This window comes from Vombatus ursinus, unplaced genomic scaffold, assembly GCF_900497805.2.
Source record: "Vombatus ursinus unplaced genomic scaffold, bare-nosed wombat genome assembly UNPS02014291.1, whole genome shotgun sequence".
NCBI classification, from domain to species: domain Eukaryota; kingdom Metazoa; phylum Chordata; class Mammalia; order Diprotodontia; family Vombatidae; genus Vombatus; species Vombatus ursinus.
The window spans coordinates 190,889-218,487 of NW_020954069.1; the positions used below are offsets into that span (position 1 = coordinate 190,889).

A 27,599-nucleotide genomic window follows, 5' to 3' on the forward strand; every position below is an offset into this window, starting at 1 on the left:
CCCTTTTAGAGAATGATTTTAAATTCCAGAGGAGTGAAGTCACTTTTCCAAAAGAAAGAAAGAAAGAAAGAAAGAAAGAAAGAAAGAAAGAAAGAAAGAAAGAAAGAAAGAAAGAAAGAAAGAAAGAAAGAAAGAAAGAAAGAAAGGGAGGAAGGAAGGAAGGAAGTTCTTGCTACAGTAGAAACTATACATTTCAAAATTGTAACATATTCCTCTCAAATGACATGGATATATTTGGGAAAAATTATAAACATTTTAGGAATACAAATATCCCTTAAATTAAAGTTTACATTAATTAAAATTACATCTAGTCATAATAAGCGATAAAAAAAAAGTAATAAAGAATGAGAAACATCTTAAGTGCAAAAGCATTTAAGTCATGGTTGCTTTGCTTATAATGATGGAAAATGTACCCCATTTTAAAAAAAATGAAGAAAAACTCCATATTTACCATAGAGACAAAGTCAAAATTTCTTCTTCTACTGTATAATATCCTCTCAAAGTAGATAATAAGCCCATGTTTTTCACAGATTTGTTTTAGTGGTACTGACAATCTAACTCATAGATGGTCAAACTACTGTGACCACACAAATCTTTAATTTCCAGCCTATTTCTAGAGTGGCCCTAGAAAATCTAAATTTGGGTGATATGTGTTTCCTTACAAGTAATATTCTTTGGAAATGTAGAATCACTTTCCACTTTTCATTCTTTGTGATCTATGTCCTGTACCTTTCAGTAAAAATATCAAAATTTGATGGAAACTATCTTGAAAATGCACTTTTACTCCATATGTGCACCCAAAAAAGAAAGGGAAAAGGGGAGGAAGAGTGAAAGGTAAAGAAAGTGATAGTGAAAGAGGAAGAAATAGAAAGAGATAATAAAAATAACCAAGGGATTAAGAAAAATAGAAGAGAAAAAGAAATGTGAAGAAAGCACTTCCCAGTAAAACATTGATAATCTTCCAAAGTACTGTTTAGGGGAGAAAAAGTTAAAAGATTTCAATAATGACATGTTAAGAATTATGTTATTTCAGTTTCATGATAATCATTTAAAAAAAGAGTGAGGTTGACCATCATCACATTATAGTACTGGGGAAGCTGCTTTATTTTTATAATGTCTTCTAATGTTGCTGATCATATGAGTTTTTAAAGTACTTCAACCTTAAATTTAATTCATAATGCATTCATTAAAACTTAGAATATGATTAAAATAATAAGCCTTAGAATAACAATAATTCTTGAATTTGGAGGGAAATTGAATCATATAACATAGATTGTTTGTGACATAAGCAGCCTGATACATAGAATGTAAGAATGAGAATGGACCTTGTAGACCATTTGGTCCATTTCATTATTCTATAGTTGGAGAATGTGAGTCCAAATTTCGTGAATGGCAAAAAACATTGCAAGAAACCAGAGCTGGGACTAAACCTGAGGCTTGAAAACAAGTGATATTTCATGATAAAAGTAAATTTATACTTTTCAAATAACTTTCATCTGTATATTTTCATTTGAAATGAGGACGGATATTATTACTCATACTTCAAAGATACAAAGTAAGAAGTGCATAATGAGGCACATTTCATGTTACTCAGTATATTTTTTTTGACAATGTAAGGACTAAAATTTAGAACTGATCACTGAGGCCAGTGATCTTTCCACCTCAAAACACTACCCATGTTCTTTTCTAATTTCACAGGGAAGTACAGGGTATAGGGGCAGAAAAGGGGTTTAGATTATGAGCTGTTGATTGGAATGCAAAAAGGCCCACATTAATCCTAGATCGCTATGCAGAATAACCTAAGTGCAGAAAACTCTTGTAAGGCATAATATACCTAAAGCGAAATGTTATTCCTAATTGAAATTTTAAAATGTGCATACTATTTTTATTGATCCTTCATTAATGGCTTGGATGATCTATGCCTGCTTTACTCAAAGGCCTCCTAGGCTTTCTTGATACTCCCTGATTTGTCAACATATATTTCAAGGGAAATTGACCTTCATTTTTTTTCCAATGGGCTTTGTCTAAGCTATTTTTTTATTGTCTCTTAGAACCTGCTTAGTAAATATCTGCTTCTCTCAAACATCCATTCTTAACTTTTTCATGGGGAAAGATAACAAAAATTAATTAACTCAAATTGCAAGCATAGCAATAGGCCAGCTACTTGGTGAAGTGGGTAGAAAATGTCAAATAAGGTGGCATAAATTTGGGCCTTGAAACTTATTATTTCATCTTGCTACATTTGAGATCTTGGGTAAGTCTTAACCTCAATGGACTTAGGTTATTTTATTTGCAATATGAATAGATTTGACTACAAACTTGAAAGATCTCATTCAAATCTATTATATGACCCTATTAATCTAGTAACCAAAAATTTAAAATGATCCAAGTGGAATTTCAGGCCTCAAACAGGGACAGAGTTACTTTGGATCAGAAAGTCTTCCTAATACCTCTGTTGTTATGAAACAAATTTAATCTATTTCACTTTACAATTGAAAAATATTAATTGATTATTGATGACAAATTATATGCAAGATAGAGAAAGAGCCCTTTCAAAGAGGTTAGAACCTAATTGTTGGTCTAGGATAGATATATATTAAAAATGTAATGAATTTTGTAAGGCATCACATGCTAAACACCGGATTGTGGTGCAAGTTAAGTGTTGTGGGAATTCTGAGAAGGTAAGTTTACCTGACTTCATATGGTCAAAGAAAGCTTCATAGAGAATAGGGAATGTTGAACGGAGCCTTTCTGGAGTGACAGAATTCAGACAAGAGGACATCAGTGTTGAAAACATTATGGAAGTAGAATAACAGGATTGAAAATATGATGACAGAAAAAAGAATGACTTAGTTATGTTTTGAGAAACAAAGTTTTTGCTCCTTTTTTATTTGTTTGTATTTTAAATCTGCCCACTCTAGCAATCAAACACTAAGCATTTATTCATCATCTACTACATCATTCAATGCATCAAGAACTGGTCATATATTTTAAAATGGCTTGTATAAAAAATCATGGCATAGAAGCTTTCTTTCTAATTAAAGAGAACTATTGCTGTGCAATAGAAAGAACACTGAGTTGCAGCCCAGTCAAACTTGGTTGATTTTTACTTCTCTGAGCCTTAGAATCCTCCTCTGAATCCATCAGGGTTTCAGCTAAGGGTTCTGTGTTCCTGTTTTGTTAGCAATGATCCCCATACCCAGTACTGAAGATACAATTGTCATAGAGTGGATACATTTCACACACTGTTTTCCATATTAGAATTCCTGGTTTGTTTTCACAGAAGTTAATATAATCTAAATGTCCCAGAACTATGTAATCCTAGAAATTCTGAAGTGGAAGAGAAGTGAAAGTTAGATATTTAAAGGACATTGAAAAAGAACATAGCTTTTTTAATGGATAACTATCTTGGTACATATAATGTGAGAGCAAGAAAATATCTATACTATAGAATTATTTTTATAAATTAACTTATTTTCAGGAGACTAAAGTGTACTTTCCTCTTACTTGTGTTCTATTGGGGGAAGCACTTTGTAACAAATATGTAGCCAAAGAATATACCATCTTACTTTTGTGTATGTGTGTGTATGTATAAGTAGATAGAACTTTCAAACCTTAGACTCTAGTAGGTGGTCTATTACACATATTATATTCACACCCACACATACACACATACATATACATATATGGTATATATGTCTCTGTACATGTATATATGTAACATATGTATATATGTTTTATTTCTATTATTCTTGTTATCACTATCTGAAAATATACACCTGTAGGTATATAAACACACATACACGTATACACAATATATGTATGTTGTGTATATATGTGTGTATACAAACATACACATATAGGTTTATATCTTATTTTACATTGTGTGTTCATTCTGTGTCTATCAGATAAAAAAGGCAATATGTTTTTTAATTGGTCTTCTGAAATCCTGGTTGATTACATTGTTGATCAGAAGAATATAACTGTTAAATAGGACAATGCCATTTATACTGTAGGCCATGATCAATATACATTATGTTATTCCAACTTTTTTTGGTGAATATATATAGCAATGAGTCTGAAATCAGTTACTCTCATGCCCTTTCATATTTGGCAATCTATTACAGAGTTGCATAAACTAACTTTTTAAACTGAATAAAAATGTGGAGATGCAAGTTAATTTTCTCTAGGATTGAGGAAGGCACTTTAACACTGGTAGTGTTAAAGTTGATAATAATAATATTTATAATTATAAAATTGATAATAAGCAAGGTGATAATGATGATGTTCACAATGATGTCCTTATTCTCATTTCATTTAATGGATGTAAGATATAAAGATTCCAGGGACAATTTGCTATGGTGATATTTTAATTTTTTGTAATTTCTATTATTCTTGTTACCCTTGTATGTTTCACATCTTCTTTTCCTAGGTGGAATCCAGACTTTAAAAAAAAATGAAAAAAGGGTCACTATGCCATTATGATATAGCAATTTAATTTTCTGTGGACTCTTGCACAGGTGAATATAACTACTGGTTTTGTGGTTTATTATTATGTTCATTATTATCATTATTATGCTTATTATAAATATTGAGTTGAACAGTGAGAATTTAATATTTTTAATTGTTTAATTAATGGGGTCTTAGATATTTAAAATTGATTATTAAAGAGCTGAAAAGAAACTATCATTTAATCTAAACTAATTACAGAGGACAAATTGAGGCCCAGAGTAAGCAACTGACTCACACATCCTTGCTTCACTGTCTCTTCATTTGGAAGCTACAGAATAAATGGGAGGAGAAAATCTCACTGCAATAACAGAATTCATTCTCCTGGGATTTTCTGAGGTTCCAAATCTTGAAGCACTCTTATTTGGAATTTTTGTTATCATCTATGTGAGCATACTGATAGGGAATGGACTCATCATTGTCATAACCATTTCTCACCCTACTCTCCAGACTCCCATGTATTTTTTCCTTGGAAATTTTTCCTTTTTGGAAATTTGATACACTTCAGTGACTCTCCCCAGAATGCTGGCAGACCTTTGGACACAAAGGAGAAACATTTCTCTTTCAACCTGTGCTATACAACTTGGCTTCTTTCTTATTCTTGGGTGTACTGAGTGCTTCCTTTTGGCGGTAATGGCTTATGACCATTACGTGGCTATTTGTAGACCTCTTTACTATCCTTTAATCATGAACTACAAAATGTGTGTCCAGTTGGTGATTGGCTGCTGGATCAGTGCAATTTCAATTCAGGCAGGGTTGACATATGAGATTTTCTCTCTTCCCTTCTGTGGTTCTAACAAGCACAATCATGTTTTCTGTGATGTTCCTCCCTTAGTGAAACTAACATGTGGGCACAAATTATTTAATGAATTTCCAGTCTATGCTAATGCTGTGCTGTTTGGTATGTTTCCTTTTCTATTGATACTTGTGTCCTACATTAAAATAATCACCACTATCCTGAAGCTTCCATCAGCTACAGGGAGATCCAAAGCCTTCTCTACATGTTCCTCCCACCTCATTGTTGTGGGTTTATTCTTTGGATCTGCTATTATTACATATTTACTCCCCAACTCCAAAGAATCAGGAGGAACAGAAAAAGTGTTGTCTCTTTTCTATACCACTGTGACCCCATTGTTTAATCCCCTAATATATAGTCTGAGAAACAAGGATGTGATTGTGGCAATGAAGATATTATTACCTAAGTGGCTTGGGTCATCCAGCAAATAGCAAAACCTGACAGCCATGAGTTCTGTCTATTTAATCCAGGCTTCCTTCAAGAACCCCACCTCTGTCAAGAATTCCATCTTCCTTTGAATAGGTAATGATGCCACCAAAAATTATTAATAGTAATTATTCTAATGATATTAGTATATGGAGAGGATAATAAATTTTATAAAGCACTTGAAATACATATATAGATATATTTATATGTATATATGTGTCTGTATGTATATAAATACACAGAGAAACATATATTTGTGTATTATAGAGCTAGAAGTCTGTTACATACACACACACACACACACACACACACACACACAATTAGAGTTAGGTGATACAGTGAAGAGATTTCTGCCTGGAGTCAGTAAAATTTGACTTCAAGTCTGGTCTTAGACATTTATTTGTTGTGTGATCCTGGACAAGTCTATTAACTTCTCCTTGCCTCATCTATAAAATGATGGAAATAACAGCACCTGACACACAGATCCTTGTGAGGATCAAATGAAATAATATTGGACAACTTTTAGCAAAATGCTGTAGACCCCACTCAAAATCATTTTGAGCCCCAACTTCAGAGATCTGGTCAATCAGGAGAGACGTTTCGACCCACTCTGGACTTAACTTACCGCAATGCTTTGCATACTCTAAGCAAGGATTGCTCTGCTCTCTGATTGAACTCAAAATACCCTTCCTATGTCAGCAACTATAGGACTGGAGGAGTCTGACCAAAAGCATTCTTCTGTTTATGACCACTAAAATGCCTTCACCTTCACACTACCTTGAATAATGGGACTTTTCTTATTTTAGTGTTTGATGGACATGCCCTATGTTATGTCACATTAATGGTAAAAGAAACACAGATATCCTGGTTCTCTAATTTCATCTGACACTTTGACATTCTCCTGTCTAACTGTGTTTATAACTTACTCACTTAAGAAATTCCTTTCTCATATCATGGTTAAACATTTGGAGAACATAATTTTGACTGATATGAGCCAGGAAGGGAGGGAGAGGTGAGAAGGAATTGCTCTGAACATACAAAAATCCTCTTTGTCCATCTTTGGGTTCATTGTCTCACAAAGAGCTCCCATGCATATCTCTCCATGCATGTTTTACAAGCTTTGAGATAAATAAACACTCATATTCAGACTAATTTTGTTTGTCTTTCTAAGAATGAACTTAGTAAATATATAGTAATATATAGTAGGCTCTATAAAAAGGTTTATTTCCTCATCTCTGTAATATCTCTAATATATGTATATAGATGTCAGACTAGGGATAAATAATAAATACATACACACACACACACATATATATATATATATATAATGTGTGTATGCGTGTGTGTGTGTGTGTGTGTGTATACTGAAAGAAAGAGTTTAGATTTTAGGCAAAAGAACAATAATAACAGTAAGGATGAGATAACACTTCATTCTGTCACTTTGTATTTTACAAAATATATTTTGACAAATATTCTCCTTGTTGAACTTTATATCACCTTTCAAATAGTTTCTCTTTCACCAATACAAAGACTAGCACAGAAAAATATATATCTTGATCCAAATCATACAGATAATTGTAAAGAAAAAATGGGAAGAACACTTATCTGGTCCGGTATCCTTTCTAAGAGACAGTATTTCCTCCTTTGTAGGTAGACAGACAAATTTGGAGGTAAAACAATGTGATTAAAGACAGAAAGGAATTAGGAGTGAGTTAAGGGGAGGGTGGTTATCAAGAAAAAAGATGATTGAGATATTATTCTTCCTCTTCCTCTTATTCATCTACATTTCTCTCTCTCTCTCTCTCTCTCTCTCTCTCTCTCTGTCTCTCTCTGTCTCTCTCTCTCTCTCTCTCTGTCCCTTAAATTAAGAATCAGAGAGGTTCACTTCTCTTGGTGATGCTTCTATTTACAAGAAACTGTCAGCCTACATTATTTCCTGACTTTTTAGTCTCATCCTAGAATTCTAGGGTCAATTTTGTCTGGTTAGTATTCTGGATTAAAAAAAAATGTAGGAACAAAAAAATCAATTCATATCATGAATTTTCTACTTTTTTTTCCATTTTTTATTATGAATCTCTTAAATATGCCCCATGATATAAGGAAATGATAACAGATTCACACTGAAGTTATTACTGAAAAAAATTTTCATTGTTGTACCTCTCCCAAAGGGAATTCAAAGGAGCAAAATTAATTAAGCAAAGGAATGAGACTTTAAAAATGGAGATTCCTGGGTTGGTCAGTGGGGGAATTGTCTTGCAGTAGGAGTTGTGTCACCAGACCCTGAAATCATATATTAAATCTAATTTCCCTCATTCATTAAATCTAATAAACATCAAGTGCCTATGAAGTTTAGGACACAAAAGAAAGCAGAACATAAGACATTACCAGGAGAACCCAGTCTTCAAAGAACATACACATTTTGTTATTTTATTTATTATTGTTTCTTATTTCTATGTTATTCTTATCATTATGTCATTGGAATGAGACACATATGCTGAATAAAATAAAATCAGAACAGTTCTTAAAAGAAAAAAATAGCAATGTATTCATAACCACATGAAAGAATACCCAAAATTATTAAATGAAATGCAAATCAAAATAAAACTGAGATTTCATCTTACATACAACAGATTGTCATGCAATAGTGGGAAGTCCAAAGCTGTTAGACATTTCATCTTTTGTGACATTTTTAATGTATCAATCAGTTTTGCTGATTTTCATTTATGAAAATATTGTCAAATGAAATGACTCTCTCAAAGGGGCATAGACTACTTAATATAACCACAGGGATGTAAGAAATAGAAAACATTAGCAAAAGCTTATTTCAAAGAAAGAAAAAAATCTGAGATGATGAAATAATACATGGTACCTGGCATATGTAGGTTACAAATTTATTCTGGGTTTGACAGACAAGGCTTCACAAAAGGTGGAGAAACTTAAATAAGGTTCAGAAAGAATGTCAGAAAGCTAGTAAGAAGAAAGAGTGGGAGAATAACATGAAACAGATGAACTCTTAGAGTATTTTAAGATTCTGAAAAAATATATGATATAAGGCTTTACTTATATATAAGTTATTACTTTCCATTTTATTTCTTATCCAAAGCACATGGAGGGTAGTGTCCTCTATGCACAGTCACGAACTTAATTCAGGTGCCCATTGCCTCTTTTGTTTTGTATTATCACAGTGATGTTTAAATTACTATCTATAGTTCATAGGTTTATATCTTTCCTTGCAAGCCCTTCTCCATGATTTTTTTTTATGTTCAATATGGGCAGTGTCATAATCTTACTCATCAATAAAATATTATTTTGCCTTGATCTTGTCTTTAAAAGTTTATAACTTTTTTGTAACATGAGTTAGTACATTGGGAAATGTACACATCTGTTTGAGATGCATTATTATGTTAAACTGATACATGCGTACATACATATGTATATACAATATACACATATACATGTACACATATACATATATGTATATATACATGTGTACATACACATATGTATATGTGTGTATATGTGCATGTGTGTATATTAAATTATATATGTATATTATGTGTATATATGTATATATATGTATGTGTGTGTGTATATATATATATATATACTTATGTATGTATATATATTAAAAATAAAACATACAGTGTTGGATATAGGAGGGACATTACTAATACAAATACCAAGTTTTACAGGAGAGGAAACTGACTCAGATATTTGAAATGATTTCCTGTCCTGAAGTTAACATTTCTATAATAAATAGAAACAATGTCAGAAGCAAACCGCACAATGAAAGAGAGTTTACTTTTCTGGGATTTTCTGACCTCTTTAACCTCCAAGAGTATCTGTTTGAGATTTCCTTAGTCCCCTACATGATTACTCTATTGGGAAATGTTTTTATCACTGTCCTTATTAAATATGATCTAGCTCTTCATAGAACTATGCATTTTCCCTCAATGGGAACTTTTCCTTCTTGGATTTCTGTTACATATTAATCACTCTTTTCAGACTTCTGAGAGATGCTTGGAGATTAAAGAGAATAAGTTTCTTATTATCATTTGCTACACAACTTTTGTTTCCTTTGTATTTTGGGAGTCACTAAAAGCTTCATCTCACCTCTGGAGGCTTATTACAAAAGTGTAGTCATTTAAGCCTTTGCACTGTAGTTTCCTCATGAAATGCAAGATATCTGACCATCTGGTAATTGCTTCCTGAATTGTTGGGTTCTCACTGCAGCCTAATGGGAAAAGAAAGACCATCTCTTTCACACACAATCACATTCACCAAATAAGTCAAAAATTATTCTTAAAGGAACACAGACTGGTGGGATATAGGTTGCAGTGGTGAGAGTAATATAGCTAACTAGGTACATAGAAAGAGTCAAAATGAAGGAATCTCAAAAGGAAAGGCATTAGAATCCTCCAGTGTTTCAGAGTTAGTGCTCAAATTTTGTCATTCAAACAAAATTGTATCATAAACCTTAATCCCTGTTTCTCCAAGACAGTACCAGGTGATGCTTTCACATGTAGTATTTACATCAATATCCAGTTTTTATCACTACTGCACTCAATTTCTAATAAAAGTTGTCTTTGCTTTTTGATAATCAGAACAATTGCAGCATACTTGCTGAAGTCATGCATCATCAAAGTCCATCTCATATTCTACCTGTATCTTCTGGGTTATATGGCAAGTGGATAAAAAAAAAATCATTAATTTTATTCATGGAAAAAAAAGTCCAGAATTTAAGCTTATCCTCTGTAGTTTCATTTAAAGAATCTTTGAGAAATGATAGAAAGGATGATAAGGAAACCATAATTCACAAAATCACATGTTTGTCATATGCTCCCCTATGTCTTTGTATTTGGAGAGCTTTCTATTCAATGGACATTGAAAATTTTGTACATTTTGTATGGTTATATGTAATAAGGGATAGCTAAATGGCATAGTGGATAGAGTCCTTGACATGAAGTTGGGAAGACTCATCTTCCTGAATTCAAATTGACTTCAGATACGTACTAGCTACCTTGGGCTTGGGCAAGTCACTAAACCCTGTTGGCATCAATTTTTATCTGTAAAATGATCTGAGGAAGGAAATGGCAAACCGCTCCAGTGGTTTTTAATCAAGAAATCTTTATCAAGTATCTTTGTCAAGAAAATCCCAAATGGAGTCATCATGAGTAGAGCATGACTCCTCAACAGCAACAACAATAACAACAACAATAACAGAAGTGCAGCAGCTGTAATAATATCTGTTAGTGTTCTTAAATTTTAATATATGTATATATATAAATACATATACTTGTCTATAAACATACATATATACAAACACATACACACTCTACACAGAGATTATCTATACATAGATATGGAGAATTTTATAGATCATCTCTGTATATATAGACAAGTTTCTATCTGAACTCTATATAATGATCTATATTGATATTCTCTCTCTCTCTTTCTTTCTCTCTCTCTTTCTCTCTCCCTCTCTTCATCCTACCCTCCTACACTCTCTATATGTTATTCAAATAGATGACTTAGTGAGAAAGGGAATGCTTATCAAAAGCATACGATGCCTTCTTCCAGCACAGTGGGCTGATGAAAATATTTTTTTTTTAACACAATAGCTATGAAGGCAGCTGAAGCAGATGCTGTGGATCACATAGAATTTTGTCAGGTGGTAAAGACACCAAGGTTATCCACTGCATCCTGGGTCTTTACCAGTCATCCTGATTTTTATCTTGCCACTGGACTTTGATGGCTCTGTGTGCCGGTCCAAACCGCGCACTCTCTTGCAGCCAGATCAGCCAACCAGGGTCATACTCACCGGTCCTCGGAGGCCACCCGGATTTACCAGAGACGAGCCGACCAGGGGGTGCAAAAACCTGAACTTTATTCAATGATCATCACAGCAAGGCCAGGCAGGAAAGCACACAGCACGACCAGGAGCAAAAGCCGACTCCGCCCCCATCCCTACAGTTCTTTATAGTACCTTTTTTGTCCCTCCTCCTCAGCCAGCCCATAGTGACTCGTTGAGGATCAAATATCGGAAGGGGATATCTAGCATAGTGCCCAGACAAAGGGAGCATACGTGGCATGGGAAGTGGGGCCTAGATATTTGGAAGGAGGCGTGAGGGATCAGTGCATAGACAAAAGAGAATGTACATGATGCAGGAAGTCCGGCCCAGATACCGGGGGGAGGCGTCTGGTGTCAGTGCTACACCTAGGGAGCATACGTGACTCAGGAAGTCAGGATTGGTCACAGGAAGGAGGCATCTGGGGTCAGCGTGGTACCTAAGGAAGGAGGCTAGACAGAGAGAGCTTGTTCTCTGCCGTCCCCCTCCCAAGTGGCATAGCCCCTGCCTCAGGAGTACGTACTCCGGCTACTTCCTTGTACCTTGTTTCTTCTCCAGCATGTCACAGCTCCACATAGCACTGCCCCTGCCTCGGGAGCGCGAGCTCCGGTTGCTTCTCTGCATCCAGATCCCATCCCAGTACACCACAACTCTGCCCAGCACAGCCCCTGCCTCGGGAGCATGAGCTCTGGTGACTTCCTAATACCCAGTTCCCGTCCCATGTTGCCACAATTTCTACTTGGCAGTAGCTAACACCAGACAATCCCTCACAGCTCTGGAGGAGAGAATGAGGCAAATGAATTTGTACATCTCTGACTCAGTTAAATCTAATTGACACACAAGTCAAGACACCCCATGATGTCACTGGTCCTCTTCAAAAACGAAAGATGAATAACAGGTAATATATGTGTGTATCTAGATAGATAGATAGATAGATGGATAGATAGATAACTATAGAGATAGAATATGGATCTATTGAGAAATGAATACGGGTATATTGACATCTAGATGGAGATATTATAAAAAAGCTTGTGAATGAAAATTCAGAGTTCATGGCTAGAAGTGAAAAAAAAAATGAAGTACATTGTGCCTTTGACTTCTTGCTCGTGACAGTGTGTTGCCTAAGGAAAAGTTGCTAGGGGTCAGTCTAGGTCTTCCATTTACCTCAAAACAACCACTTCCACCCATTGGCACCAGCACAAGCAACTTCCATCTCTAGCTGTCTTTTCAACCTCCCAGGTGAGATGTGAAGACTCTCTGGTGCAAACAACAGCCTCCCTTTGACTTCAGGATTCCCATCTCCTGCTGTACCTGTACTTTGATGGTAGAAGTGTGGTGACCTCCACTCAGTAATGAACATTCTCACACTTGCTCATAACCTTCACATCCCATGGACTCTGAACTCCTGTAGGTCATCCAAATTCCATTCCACACCCCCTACCACCCAATTGCCCATTTCAATCCCCTTCTACCCCAACACCTGACCAAAACTATTCTCTCCAAAGCTTCTAATGATCCCTTAGTTGCCAAATTCAATGACCTTTTCTCAAACCTCATTCTCTTTAACATCTTTGTAGTCTTTGATGCAATTGATCACTCTCTTTTCCTTGAAATTCTCATCCCTCTATATTTTTGGGATACCACTCTCTCCTGCTTCTCCTCTACCTATCTGACTGATTTTTCTCTATATCTTTCGCTGTATCCTATTCTAGATCATGTCCTCTAACTATAGGTATCCCTCAGTATTTTGTTTTGGGCCATCTTCTCTTCTCCTACTACTTCACTCCATGATCTCATCAGCTAAAATGTATTGAATTGCTATCTCTATGCTGATGATTCTCAAATACACCTGCCTGCTGCAAACTCTCTTCTAACCTCAAATCTCACTCCTGCTATAGTCTTTCTAACATTTCTAACTGGATGACCAGTAGACTTCTTAAACTCTCCATGTCCAAAATAGAACTCATTATCCTTTCCCCTAACCCCCCCCCACTTCTACCTTTCCTATTGCTGTATAGAACAACAACAAGCTACTACTCCCTCAGTCTCGTACTGCAAGAGTCATCTTAGGATTTTCACTACCTCTCACCCCAACAGGCCTGTCAAGGCCTGTTGATTTTCTCTTTGCAGCATCTCTCATATATGCCTTTTCTTTATTCTGACACTGCCAACACTGTAGTGCAGGCCCTCAACTCATACCTGGATTATTGAAATAGACTGCTCTGCCTTCCTCAAGTCTCTCCCCATTCTAATTCACCCTCCATTCAGCCACTAAAGTGATTTTCCTAAAACATAGGTCAACTCATGTCTCCCTCTGCCCCACCCCAATAAACTCCAATGGTTTCCCATTGCTTCCAGGAATGAATACAAAATGATGTTTGGCTTCAAAGTTCTTCATAACCTAACACCCTCCTGTGTTTCCAGTCTTTTTTATGCTTTACTCCCTAATACATATTCTTTGATACAGTAGCACTGGCCTCCTGATTCTTTCATGAATAAAACATTCCATCTCTTTGGTAAAGGCATTTTTTTTGGCTGTCTCTTGTGCTTGAAACTCTTTCCTTCCTCTGCTCCAACTACTTACCTCCTTTACTTCTTTTAAGTACCAACTAAAGCCACCTTCTACAAGAAGGCTCCTCCAACTTCTCTTAATTCTAGTGTCTTCTCTCTGTTAATTATTACCCATTTATAATGTGTATAACTTGTTCATACACATACATACATATATATACATGTATTATATATATATATATATATATATATATATATTTGTATATTATCTTCCTCATTGGATTGTAAGCAAAGTTTAAAGAGATGCAGGATTCTTGGCTCAGTAAGAAGGCATATGAAATTCAGTTTTATGCTGATAGTAAGAATCCAAAGTATGTTTAAAATATCCTGAAGGCTATTTATGGGCCAAAAACCTTCACTTCACCTCAACTACTTAATTCTGATCAAGCAACACATGTCACTGAGAAGGCCAAGATCCTGACAGATAGGCTGAACAATACTATAGTGTTCTCAACAGACTGTCATCAACCAATACTAAAGCTAATGAACTATACCTCAGGCTGAACTCAATTCCTTTCTTGATGAATTTCCAACTGCAGAACAGGTTTTGAATGTCATTAGGCTTCTCTAGTGTGGCAAAGTGCCTAGGGCTGATTCCATTCCAGTAGAGATCTACAAAGCAGGGGGTCCATTGCTCTTACAAAATCTTATAGAAATCTTTTGGGTTATATGGCAAGAGGAGGTTACCTCCCAGGAGATCAAAATGTCTCCAATGTCCTTCTATATAAAAGAAAAGGAAAGAGGTTTTCCTGTGACAACGATTGTGTATGAGTGGGGGGGGGGAGTGCCTGTCTTTTAGTCATTGCTGGTAAGTCCTCCTTAACTGATTGATCCATCAACTGGAAGATGGTCATCTCCCCAAAAGCCAATGTGTCTTCAGAAAGGCTCAGGAATTGTTTACATTTTGTTTGCTGCCCAACAACTCCAAGAGAAATGTCAGAAGCAGAAGAGATGTATGCATACATCATTTTTCAATCTAACTTAGGCTATTGATGTTGTGAGTCATGAAGGCCTCTGGAAGATCATAGAGAAATTTAGTTGGCCAGAGAAGTGCATCACTATTGTATGTTACTTCTATGCCAGCATGCTTGCATAGGTTCTATATAATGGACACTGCTTTTCCACTTTAACAGTCATCAATGGAGTGAAGCAGGGTTGCATATTTGTACCCATACTTTTAGAATTATGTTTTCAGTGATGTTGTCAGATGCCTTCAATGAGGATGAAAATGGCATCAAAGTCAGCTACCAGACTGATGGTAAATTATCGATCTTGAAAAGACTAAAAGTCAAGATTAAAGTGGAAGTAGAGTTGGTACATGACTTTTCTGTTCAAAGATGATTGTGAAATACAGCCTGTGAGGCTGAGATGCAACAAAATATGGATCAATTCTCTGCTGCTTGTTATAGTGTTGTGCTACAAAGAAAGCAGACATTATCCACCAGCCAGCTTTATATGTGGAACCATTGGTTATATCAAATGGAGGAATTTTGAATGCTGTGGATAAATTCATTTACTTTGGCAGTATACCTTCCAGGGATGTACACACAGATGATGAAGTTGACACACACATTGCCGGAGCTAACTTGACATTTGGTAGGCTCTGAAGGAATCTGTGGAAGAGAAGAACTACTAGGCTGCCTACCAAGCTGAAGGTCTACAGAGTCATTGTGCTGACCTCATTGTTGTATGCCTGTGAAACCTAGACAGTCTACCAGCACCATGTCAGAAAATTGAACTGAATCCATTTGAATTTTTTGTTTGTTTGATTTTTTGGGCAATGTCCAGGGTCACACACCTAGTAAGTGTCAAGTGTTTGGTCTGAGGTCTGAGGTGTCTTCCCAACTTCAGGGCCAGTGCTCTACCCACTGCACCACCAGCTGCCCCCATTTAAATTGTTTTAAGACAATTCTGAAGATCACCAAGCAGATAAGGTACTAGACACTGAGGCTCTTTCTCAAACTAAACTGCCAAACATTAAAAACCCTAATTAGGGACAGCACAATTCCTATGGGCTGACCATTTCGTTTACATGCCAAATGTCCATGTACCTTAAAGACTTTTTTAGGGAGAACTCACATAAAGTTGGCACTCATATGGAGATCAGAAGGAGTGATACAAGTCCATTCTCAAGGTTTCTGAAGGAGTTTGTTATTTATTGTGAAAAACGAGAGACACTGTCACAGAATCATATAGCACAGTATGCCCACATCAAAGAAGATGCTCTATTGGCAAAGATTTACACTATTAGCAAAACAGAATTTCACCAACTCCAAAGAAACATGTGATGGGCAAATGTTGACACATCTTCCTCCCAAATGGTCATGCAGACTATTTGTGCCTGACCTATGGTAGAGCTGTCTTAGTTCTATTGGTATGATCAGCCATAGCCAGACACACTGCACATTGATCCTGGCATCATGATGCCATTTTGCTCCTTTTCAAGGAGTGACAAACAACAATAATTTGTAAGTTCTTTGAAGGAAGGAATTATTTTTCCCTCTTTTTGTATCCGCAAACATAGCACTATGCTTGACATATAGTAGGCACTTAATAAGTGTTGACTGATTGATTGAGTTAGGCCCTCATAACAAGTATATCTCTAACCAGGAATATTCTAAAGTCTTCTTGAAATGACTCATAAGAGCCAATTTTTTAGATTTTCAGACTCACCATTTATACTTAGGAAAATGGAAAACACAAAACCTTAAGAGTTGGTATTCTATATAGTAGACTGCCTAGCCTTATGAAAGTAATATGGAAAAATGTTAATAATGCAGATAAATTTTAACATGTGTCATGTGTACATTTTTGAAAGGTAATTATTAAACACATGCAAATTAATCCCTATTAATTTACATCCAAATTGTATGAATGTAAAGGCTACTCTAATCAACAGATCATTGAATTTAGACCTAGAAGGTACTACAGAGGTAATGTCACTCAAAACTCCAGCTTTAGAAAAGAAAACAAGGTCTAGAGAACTGATATAAATTCCCCAAGATAATACAAGTATTTATGAGGAAATCTGGGATTTAAAACAGTCTTCTTTGGTATCTTTTGTTACTTTATTGTTTTACCTTTTCACAGCTCAAATTCCTCCAGTGAATTATTCCAAAGCCTTAGGGAGGAATCATATTTACTGATTTATTCCACAGATAAATGCTACAGAGAAGAAAAAAACATTGATCAAATGGTATTTGCATTTTTGCCAATCAATGAACAGAATCTTGTTTAAGTCTTAATTTTTGCAGGTAGCCTTTCCTAGTCCTCCTTAATCTTAATCGTTTCTCCATGATATTGTCTTCAATTGATTTTCTATTTTTTTCTATGTACGTAAGTATTTATATATCATCTCCTTTACAAAACTGTGAGCTCCTTGAATGCAGATTTTATTTTAATTTTTTTAGTATTTCCCACACTTATAGGAGTGCCTGGCAAACAATCGGGGCTTAATAAATACTTTTTGACTGACTAAAATCCCCAAAAGGTGAACTCATTTGGCAAATTGAACATAATTATGGTCTGGGAATACTGGATTTTCAAAGTCAGATCTTCTGAGTATGTAACCATTCTCTTTGGATTACATAGAGCTTCCTTATTGTATCCATTAATCAGACAGGACACATTTGTTAAATGCTTTGTATTTGACAGAAAGAGCCATTCTAGATACTGTGTATGCAAAGACAAAAGCTAAGAAGTCTTTACTTTTGAGGAAGGTTTACAATCTAGCTAGCTGAGATGCCATGTACATATTCAAACATGATTGTGAAATACAACCTGTGAGCCAGAGATGCAACAAAGTATGGGACAATTCTCTGCTTCTTGTTATAATTTTGTCCTAGCAAGAATGGATACATTGTCTTATGAGGAAGATACTTGTATCCGAAGGGATCAGCAAGGGTTTCATGGAGCAAGTGGTATTTGAATTAAGCTTTGAAGGAAATTGAATTCTAAGAGCTAGAATTTAGAAGGGAAGGTAATCTACTCATAGGGGAGAAGTAGTGAAAAAGCCATAAAGATTGTCATTTGTTAGCAGTAATATTAAAAGCAGTTTCACTGGATTGTAGTGGTAGTCAGTAAACATTTATTAAGGAACTGTTAAGTATTGGGGATAGAAATATGAAAAACAAAAATAGTCCCTATACTCAAGGACATTATAATATAATGTACACAGACCTCCTTCCTTGTATTCGGCAGGAAATGAAAGAGATTCTCCTCCAGAAAGGGGTGGAAGGGCTGAGTGAGCAAGTGAGTAAACTGGAGGATCTGCCTCTCAATGAGCATTATGATGGCATCCAAGTGAAGACAGACAAAGAGACTCAGCCGGGAGCTAACCAGGTGATTGTCTGCAATCAGATTAAAATCAACTCTTCTGCATACAACAGTGCCCTTGGTGATCAAATGGCTGGTAATGGTGCTTTAATGGTTAACAATCTCCTCCAGGTAGAGGGAGTCAGTAGTATCAATGCCATTGGGAACTGTGCTGATGTGAAGGAACCCAAAATTGTGTACCATGACTGACTACATGCCAACATTGTTGTGACCACCATTGTCAACAGTTTGAAACAGAGAATGGGAAATCAACACACAAAAAGGAAGCTCAGATGGGTTTTTTTGGCCCAGGACCATGATGAAGTTTAAAGGAGTGTATCCAAGTGGGAAATGAGAAAATGATTGAACTGGGCAACTCTCCTTCCATGGAGGCTGGGGGAGGGACTTTTTACTCCACCCTCCAATAAGAGCAGTGGAGTGTGCTAATGAGATGTGAGTACCAAGGGTGAGGTGATTTTGTAGGATGGTAAGATTTCCAATCAAGATATTCAGTAGGGTGTGATAGTGAATTCCAAAGGAGTGCAGCTGGTAGGAAATATGTGGGAAGGGAAATAATGGGTAAAAATTAATTCACCTCTGTTCCATTTGTGCATGAACATTGTTTCAGTAATCTTTCTGTTCTGGAATCTAAGACATAGTAACAGACTTCAGCCTGGATATGTTGGCATGAAATATTAGACCAAAAAACTTAAGCCAATCCATCCACTCATTGATAAATCAGTCAAGCAAAAAAGTAAGAAACGTTTATTAAATAAGTGCTTATGATATCCCAAACAATGTGTTACACACTAGAGGTGTGAGGATAAAGAATAAAATAATTCCTACCTTCAATGATATTACTAATTATAATGATCTAATGGATAAATATACAGCATAAATATAATGTTAATCAACACATTTGTGTGATCAAGAACCAGCAGGTCTACCATCTACCCTGCCTCCTTCTTTTTTTACTGCCTCCCCCATTAGGATGTGAGCTCTTTGATAGCAGAGAAAGTATTTTTTTCTATTTATATATGCACATAGCAAACACTTACTGAATGCTTTTTTTATCCATCAATAATTCAGGAAATTTTTAAAGAAAACTGCTAACATACCATGAGCAAGAAAGAAGAGGACGTTCCTATACTTGCAAGTTAAAAGACATAAATGCTGACATTACAATGTTAAAAATCAGCTTTCATAAACTAGTTTGAAATGGCTCCAATATAGTACTACACCAAGAAGTCACAATGCTGATCAGTATTTGGCACCATCCACTCTTCACTGTTGGGCCCAAATTTGTACCATTAATTGAGCAATTATTTATAGATCATATTATTTACAACTAGGTGATCTTACAGATTACTTTGTTCAATTTCCTATTTTCAAAGAGGCTAAGAAAAGGGAAATATTTTCTTTCCAAAGTCATGCAGATAATGAGTTGGAGAACTGATTTACAAGTCCATGTTCTGCTATTCCAGAGTCAACACTTCTTGAATGAGCACTGAAATTGGAGTCAGATTGCCTCTGTTCAAATCTTCCTTATGCCATTTATTACCTGAGTGAATTTACTCAAAACATTTGCACTGTTTGGTCCTTAGTGCCCTCCTCTATAAAATGAGAGAATTAAAGAATTTGATCTCTGAGGTATCCTCCAGATCTAAAACAATGATGATATAATCCTATTAATGCATTATAATAACCTTTTAAAATCTAGGAAAAGTCAGTGTTAGATGACTGTGTTTATTTGAATTTTTAATTACAATTGTACATAAAGTAACATGGAAACTACATTTTACCCTGCGTATCATGATAAAATCATTGAAGTTGTTGAGATGGATGCCCTCATTTTTCAAATAAAGGAACATAGACTTAGACCAGTAAGCGTCTAAGGGGAGATTAAAATTCAGGTCTTCATCATTATGAATCAATTTTTTTAATAATTATTATTGTTGTGACAATAACCCTGCGAGGCTGGTACTACAGATAATGTTTTCATTATTTTACAGATGAAAAAGCTGAACCTGAGGGAGGTAAAATGATTTGCCAAGTTTGCAAAGCCACTAAGAGACAGAGCAAAGAATCCAACTATACCCCCCTGACTCTAACGTTAATATTTATCCTTGTGCATGAAGCTGCCTTAATAATTGTTGTTCTTGAGCTTTAGATTCAGAAAAAGACCTTATTTATCATTTAAAACAGTAAAAATTGAGCTGGGAAAGGCTTCATCCCCATAAAGCAAAGGAAGGGTAGAATACTCTCTACTTAAATATTTCTCTTTTTAATTCAAAGATAAATTTTGGTAGGTGGAAAATCATTGACACATGGTTTGGTGGGATGCACTGGAAAGTTTTTGTGCTTAACTAAAAAATAATGTGGTGTAGTGGAAAGAATGTGGACGTTGGAATTAAGAGTCCTGGGTTTGAATCCCCCACTTAGGAGTGGGGTAACATTTGACAAGGTATTTAAATTATAAAGTTTCAGTTTCTTAAACTGAAAAGTGTGGGTTAATTCCTGTAATAGTAACATTACCACATTACTGTGATATTCAAATGGAAAATGGATTCAATGAGGTTTATAAACCTCAAAGTTCTGTATAAAGGTAAAGTATTTTCATTGCATTTCATAAATGTAAATGTATTCATCAAAAAAGTAGCAGCTGAATGAATATTTCTAATCTGAGAAAAGTAAGACCATATTATTTTATTATTTCAATTTCAAAATTTCTTAAACACTTTCTGAAACATACTTTGTTACTGTTGTTTATTTGTAATTATCTCTACTTTCCTTAACAGGTGAACATTCTATGATCCTACTTGAGTTGAAAGCTCTATAAAAGAAATTTAAACTTTAATATAAATGATATGAATCTCTTGGATCTAAAAGAGACCTTCCTGACTGAGATGGCATTTGAAGTTTTCAAATTTAATAATTCTCTTTACAAATCAGATTTTGTCTAGTAAGGAACATTGAGGAGTATAAAATCCTTCCCTAATGTAAGCGTCATTGTGTTAATATTTATTATATGTAAAGAAAATGAGTCACAAGAATTAAATGAGGCATAAATAAAAGGTGACAAATGAAAAGGATGAATATATAAATCATGTATATGCTTTGGAAATATTTGAGGAGGATATTTCAGTTAAAAAATCATAAATTTGAAGGATGCTGCAATTACCTTCTAGCATCAGGCACATTTTCTTCTTCAAACTTCCTGCTTCACTGAAGAGGAGAATGAGATCTTCATTATTTTCTGGGTTTTGAAAATATTTTTTGATAGAACATTGCAACTTTAAGGTTGACAATTTGCTATGGCTACAAGCAAGGAAATCATGAACCCTATGACTTTTCCCTAAAGTGTTTGAAGTAAATATAAATGGATACTCGGGAAATATAAAAAAAAAAAAAAGGTTCCACATGCCTCAAATTTCCAACAGAAACCTCTCTGCTGCTTTCCCTTTCAATTGCTTCTGAAATTTTAGATAATATGCTATAAGGATGAATTGGCCAAATATTCACATCTACTCTCAATTTAAGGGAAGGTAAATGGTAAAGACTTCAGGGGAATAATTGGTAGGATTATATGACCTAAAATTCAAGAAGAAAATTCAGTTGAATTAGACAAAAAAGCCCTGAAGGGTATATATTTTTTTTAAATCTTAAAGAGATAAAAACACCTGAGGTGGATAGGAGGGAATCCTTTTTAAAGTGTAGGTTATTATTTTTAAAAGTGCAAATGCAGAGACAGACAATAAATGATAAATACAAAAATATATAAGATTATTTTGATAGAGATTTGTGAATAGTATGTTCTAAAGTATAAAATGGGGGCAACTACATGGTGTACTGGATAGAGTATTGGCCCTGGATTCAGGAAGACCTGAGTTCTTTTTTTTTTTTCAGTGGTAATTTTTATTTATTTTTTTGTTTTCAACATTTTCTTCCACAAGATTTTGAGTTCTAAATTGTCACCACATCTCGCCCCTCCCCCACCCCAAGATGGAATGCGTTCTAAATACCCCTTCCCCTAGTATGCCTTCCTTTCTATCTCTCCCCCCCATTCTCTTCTCCCCTTGCCCTTCAATTTTCATGTAGGGCAGGATGGATTTCTGTACCCCATTTCCTGTATTTCTTTTTTCCCAGTTGCATGTGAAAACATTTATTTTAAACATGTGTTTTTTAAAACTTTGGGTTCCAAATTTTCTCCCTTCCCCCCTCCCCACCCACCCTCATTGATAATGCAAGCAACTAAATATAGGTTATATATATGCAGTTATGCAAACCACTTGCATAGTAGACATGCTGTGAAAAACTAATTCTATGTCCATTAATCCTATCCTGCACACCCACTTATTCTATTCTTTCTTTTGACCCTGTCCCTCCTCAAAAATATTTGCTTCTGATTACTCCCTTTCCCAATCTGCCCTCCTCTCTATTATCCCCCTACTCTCTTGTCCCCTTTCCCTCCTATTTTCCTGTAGGGTAAGACAGATTTGCATACCCAATTGAGTGTGTATGTTATTCCCTCCTTAAGTCAAATCCTATGAGAATAAGATTCACTCATTCCCTCTCATCTTCCCCCATTTTCCCTCCACTGGTAAGAAACTTTTCTTCTGTTTTTTTTTTTTTTGTGAGATAATTTACCCCATTCTACCTCTCTCTTTCTCCTTCTTCTAGTATAATCCTCTCTCACCCCTTAATTTTATTCTCCAGATATGACCCCTTCATCTTCAACTCATCCTGTGCCCTCTATTTCTCTGTTTATCTATTTAGACATACTTATAATTTTTTCCCTCCAACTACCCTAACACTGACAAAGGTCTCATGAGTTACAAATATCATCTTTCCATGCAGGAATGGAAACAGTTCAACCTTAATAAGTCTCTCTTGATTTCTCTTTCCTGTTTACCTCTTCATGTTCCACTCGAGTCTTGTATTTGAAAATCAAATTTTTCATTTACCTCTGGTCTTTTCATCAAGAATGCTTGAAAGTCTTCTATTTCACTGAATGACCATTTTTTCCCCTAAAGGATTATACTCAGTTTTGATGGGTAGGTGATTCTTGGTAGTAATCCAATCTCCTTTGCTCTCCGGAATATTATATTCCATGCACTGTGGTCCCTTAATGTAGAAGCAGCTAAATCTTGTGTTATCCTGATTGTGCTTCCACAATACTTGAGTTGTTTCTTTCTGGCTGCTTATAATATTTTCTCCTTGACCTGGGAGCTCTGGAATTTGGCTACAATATTCCCAGGAGTTTTCCTTTGGGGACCTCTTTGAGGAGGAGATCGGTGCACTCTTTCAATTTCTATTTTGCCCTCTGGTTCTAGAGTATCAGGGCAGTTTTCCTTGATAATTTCTTGAAAAATGATGTCTAGGCTCTTTTTTTGACCATGGCTTTCAGATAGTCCAATAATTTTTAAATTCTCTCTCCTGGATCTATTTTCCAGGTCACTTGTTTTTCCAATGAGATATTTCACATTGTTTTCTAATTTTTCATTGTTTTGAATTTGTTTTGCATTGTCTTGATTTCTGATAAAGTCACTAGCTTCCAATTGCTCTATTCTAATTTTTAAGGAAGTATTTTGTTCTGTAATCTTTTGGACTTCCTTTTCCATTCAGCCAATTTTGCTTTTTAGGGCATTCTTCTCCTCATTGGCTTTTTGGACCTCTTTTGCCATTTGGGTTAGGCTATTTTTCAAGGTGTTATTTTCTTCAGTATTTTTTTGGGACTCCTTTAGTAAGCTGTTGACTTGTTTTTCATGATTTTCTTGCACCACTCTCAGTTTTTCCTGGACTTCTCTTACTTGCTTCTCAAAATCCCTTTTGAGCTCTTCCAAGGCATGGGACTGATTTATATTTTTCTTGGAGGCTTTGGATTTAGGAGCTTTGGCCTTGTTGTCTTCTTCTGGTTGTATGTTTTGATCTTCTTTGTCACCAAAGTAAAATAATATAGTCTGACTCTTGTTGCACTGCTTACTCATGATTCCGGTCAATTACTTGAGTTTTAAACTCTTTGTTAAGGTAAAAGTCTGCCTCCAATGTGAAGAATGTACTGTCCCAAGCTTCGGGGTTTGTACAGCTATTTTCAGAGGTATTTCTAGGGACCTGTAAATTTTCATTTCTTCCAAGGTGCTATGATAAGGGGCCAGGTGCTTTCTCTCCACCACCACAACAAGCTCCACCCCACCAGCATTCCTCTTCATCCCAGGACCACCCCTCAGAATTCTAAACAAGATCCAAGCACTGGCAAAGCAAGAGATTCCTGCCTCAACACTGGGAAAGAGATCCCTGCAATCCCCTTCTGATCAGCCACTCGATTTCCCCTCAGTCTGTGGGCCTGAAGTTGAGGAAAAAGCGATGGACCCCGGCCATGCTCCAGACCTGCGGCTGAGACCTAGCTCCTCTCTCACCACAGTCACAGACTTTTCCCACTGACCTTCTAAGTTGTCTTTGGTGTTCATGGGTTGAGAAGTTTGGAAACTGCCACAGCTGCCAGCAATTCAGTCCTCTTGGGCTTGCTCCAGGGTCACTGCAGCCTGTGCAGCCATGCCATACCACTCTCCTCTCCCCAACTGGCATGATATACGTTTCTGATCAAGCATCCATGCTGCCTTTGGCTGGAAATTTGTTTCACTCTGTCTTTTTGTGGGTTCTGCTACTTTAGAATTTGTTTAGAGCCATTTTTTTAGGTATTTGGAGGGCTTTGGGAGAGAGCTCAGGACAGTCACTGCTTTCCCTCTGCCACCTTGGCTCCGCCCCAGTACTTGAGTTCTAATCCAGCCTCAGACACATCACTCTTACTAGCTTTGTGACACTGGGCAAGTCACTTAACCCTATTGCCTATACTAAAAAATAAAGTATAAAATGAATTTAAGGTGATAAAAATAAAAAGGGGCAGAGGAAGAGGCACTTTCATGTATATTAAGAAAGATCAAGGATAATATATGCCACTGCCCATACATTATACCTCTATGGCATACCTTCTTCCTGAGTTCAAACTTGGCCTCAGACACTTACTAGCTGTGTGATCCTGTTTGCCTCAATTTCTTCATCTGTAAAATAAACTGGAGAAGAAAATGACAAACCACTCCAGTAGCTCAGAAATAAGTATATTCTTTTGCTCTCCTACTTAGAAGATATCATGTTTTTAATTCCACTTTTTGTATAAATCTGTTCATTTTCTTACTTATCTTACTTATATCTTAAATATATTTAAAACTGAAAGTTCAATATTGAAATCTCTTATTACTGTTGTTTTGCCCTCTATATCTTCTTGAAGCTCAGATAATATTTCTCTAATAAATTTGGATGCAAAGGCATTATGAACCTTGGTATGTTTCCCTTCGGTCTTCTTTTCTTTTTCTGTCTTTAAGTGATTTGAGATTTTTTTTTAATTGGAATTTCAATGTGTATATTCCAAAATTCTGGGCAGTTCTCTTCTATCCTCCTTTAAAATGCTAAGGTCTTCTATCCTGTCATTTTTCATCTGAGGGACCTATGATCCTTAGATTGTTTCTGTGCATCCTCTCATTGAGTTCAATATATTTGTTTGCATGGTGAATATATTTAATGTTAATTTTTTTATCCTTTTCTTCTAGGTTGTCCTTCACTACTTTATGTCTGCATTCTTATTCTATTTTGCTTTCTCTTATTTCTTTGTTGAGGCATGCCATGACATTTTTTCCTAGTTTTTTTCCTATTCTACTCTTTTTTTGTTTTTGTTTTTGTTTTTGTGTGAAAGAAATAATTTTTATCTCATACTTCTCAAATCACTTTTGTACCACTTAAGAAAAGCATGTTGTGGTTCGATGATCTCCTCAAATTCCATGGGGGGCTCTGTGTAACCAAGTACATTATTTTCCTTTGTTTTGAAGTATTTATTCATGTTGTTGTTGTTTAGTTGCTGTTTTTTTTCAGTCATGTCTAACTCTTCATGACTCCTCTTGGGGTTTTTATTTGGCAGAGCTACTGGAGTGGTTTGTCTTTTTCTTTTCCAGTTTATTTTACAGGTGAAGAAATTGAGGCAAACAGGATCACACAGTTAGTAAGTGTCTGAGGCCAAGTTTGAACTCAGGAAGAAGGTATGCCATAGAGGTATAATGCATGGGCAGTGGCATAGCCTCCATTGATATGGGCAGAGAAACATGACTCATCATATTTCAGAGATATACAGAAGAGGAGAGAGTGGCTTATCAATAATTTTGTTGGTTGCTATTCCAAACCAGTAGACATTAACATTATTATGAATGTTGTAATCAAATGTTACAAGGTATTCTACAATTCATAATATATATATATTTCCTCATAATAGCTTAGCAAGCCAAGAACTTAAAATCTTAATTTCTCCATTTTTTATACTGAAAATTAGTCTCAAAGAGGAAAACTATCTTATACGTGATCTCAAAAGTCTTCAGCCAGAATGTCATGGGTAAAATTAAGTTTTCTGATTCTGGGGACAGGTCTTTCTGCTGAATGTCAAGATGTTAATTAAGGTGTCTTTAGAGTCCTAAAGGGGGAATATGTAGGTCATATGTCTAATTTTAAAATGTACCAAATAATTAATTGACTTGAAATTTACAATGTCTCTCTGGGGTAAGAACAGCAGGAATTATTTTTATCATTTCACATATTAAGAAAATAAGTTCTCAGAGTATTTTTTTTTTGCCTTTCACAAGGTAATATAACTGTTTTAGGGCAAGACTAAGAATTGTATTGAGCACTGTCCAGTGCTCTTTCCTCAGTATCAGAGAAGTCTGGAGTCAGGAAATGGGGAGAAGTGAATAATTTGAATAAAAACACACATAGATCTGAATAACCCATGTTCTGGATTTGATGGAGGTATAAGTATGTGTTTGTGTGTGTGTGTGTGTGTGTGTGTGCACATGCGTGTGTATGTGCACACTGCACATTTAGAGTGTTATAATTACTTTTACACAAAATATAGTCTCCAGTAATACCATTGGAAGTGTAAACCAGGTTCCTACAAGATTACTGTGGATCTAGCAATACTAAGATGGGATTATAAACATCAAAGGTGAAAAAGGAGCCAACAAAAGTATCCCCCAAAATATTTCCCCAAAACAGTGAAATTATGAAGTAATAATAATGGCACAATTGCTCTCAGTACA

General features: G+C 35.6%; 1 pseudogene; it reads left to right on the top strand.

The window, feature by feature from the left end:
• Positions 1-4,791: 4,791 nt before the first annotated feature.
• Positions 4,792-5,736, top strand: LOC114042182 (annotated as a pseudogene).
• Positions 5,737-27,599: the final 21,863 nt, after the last annotated feature.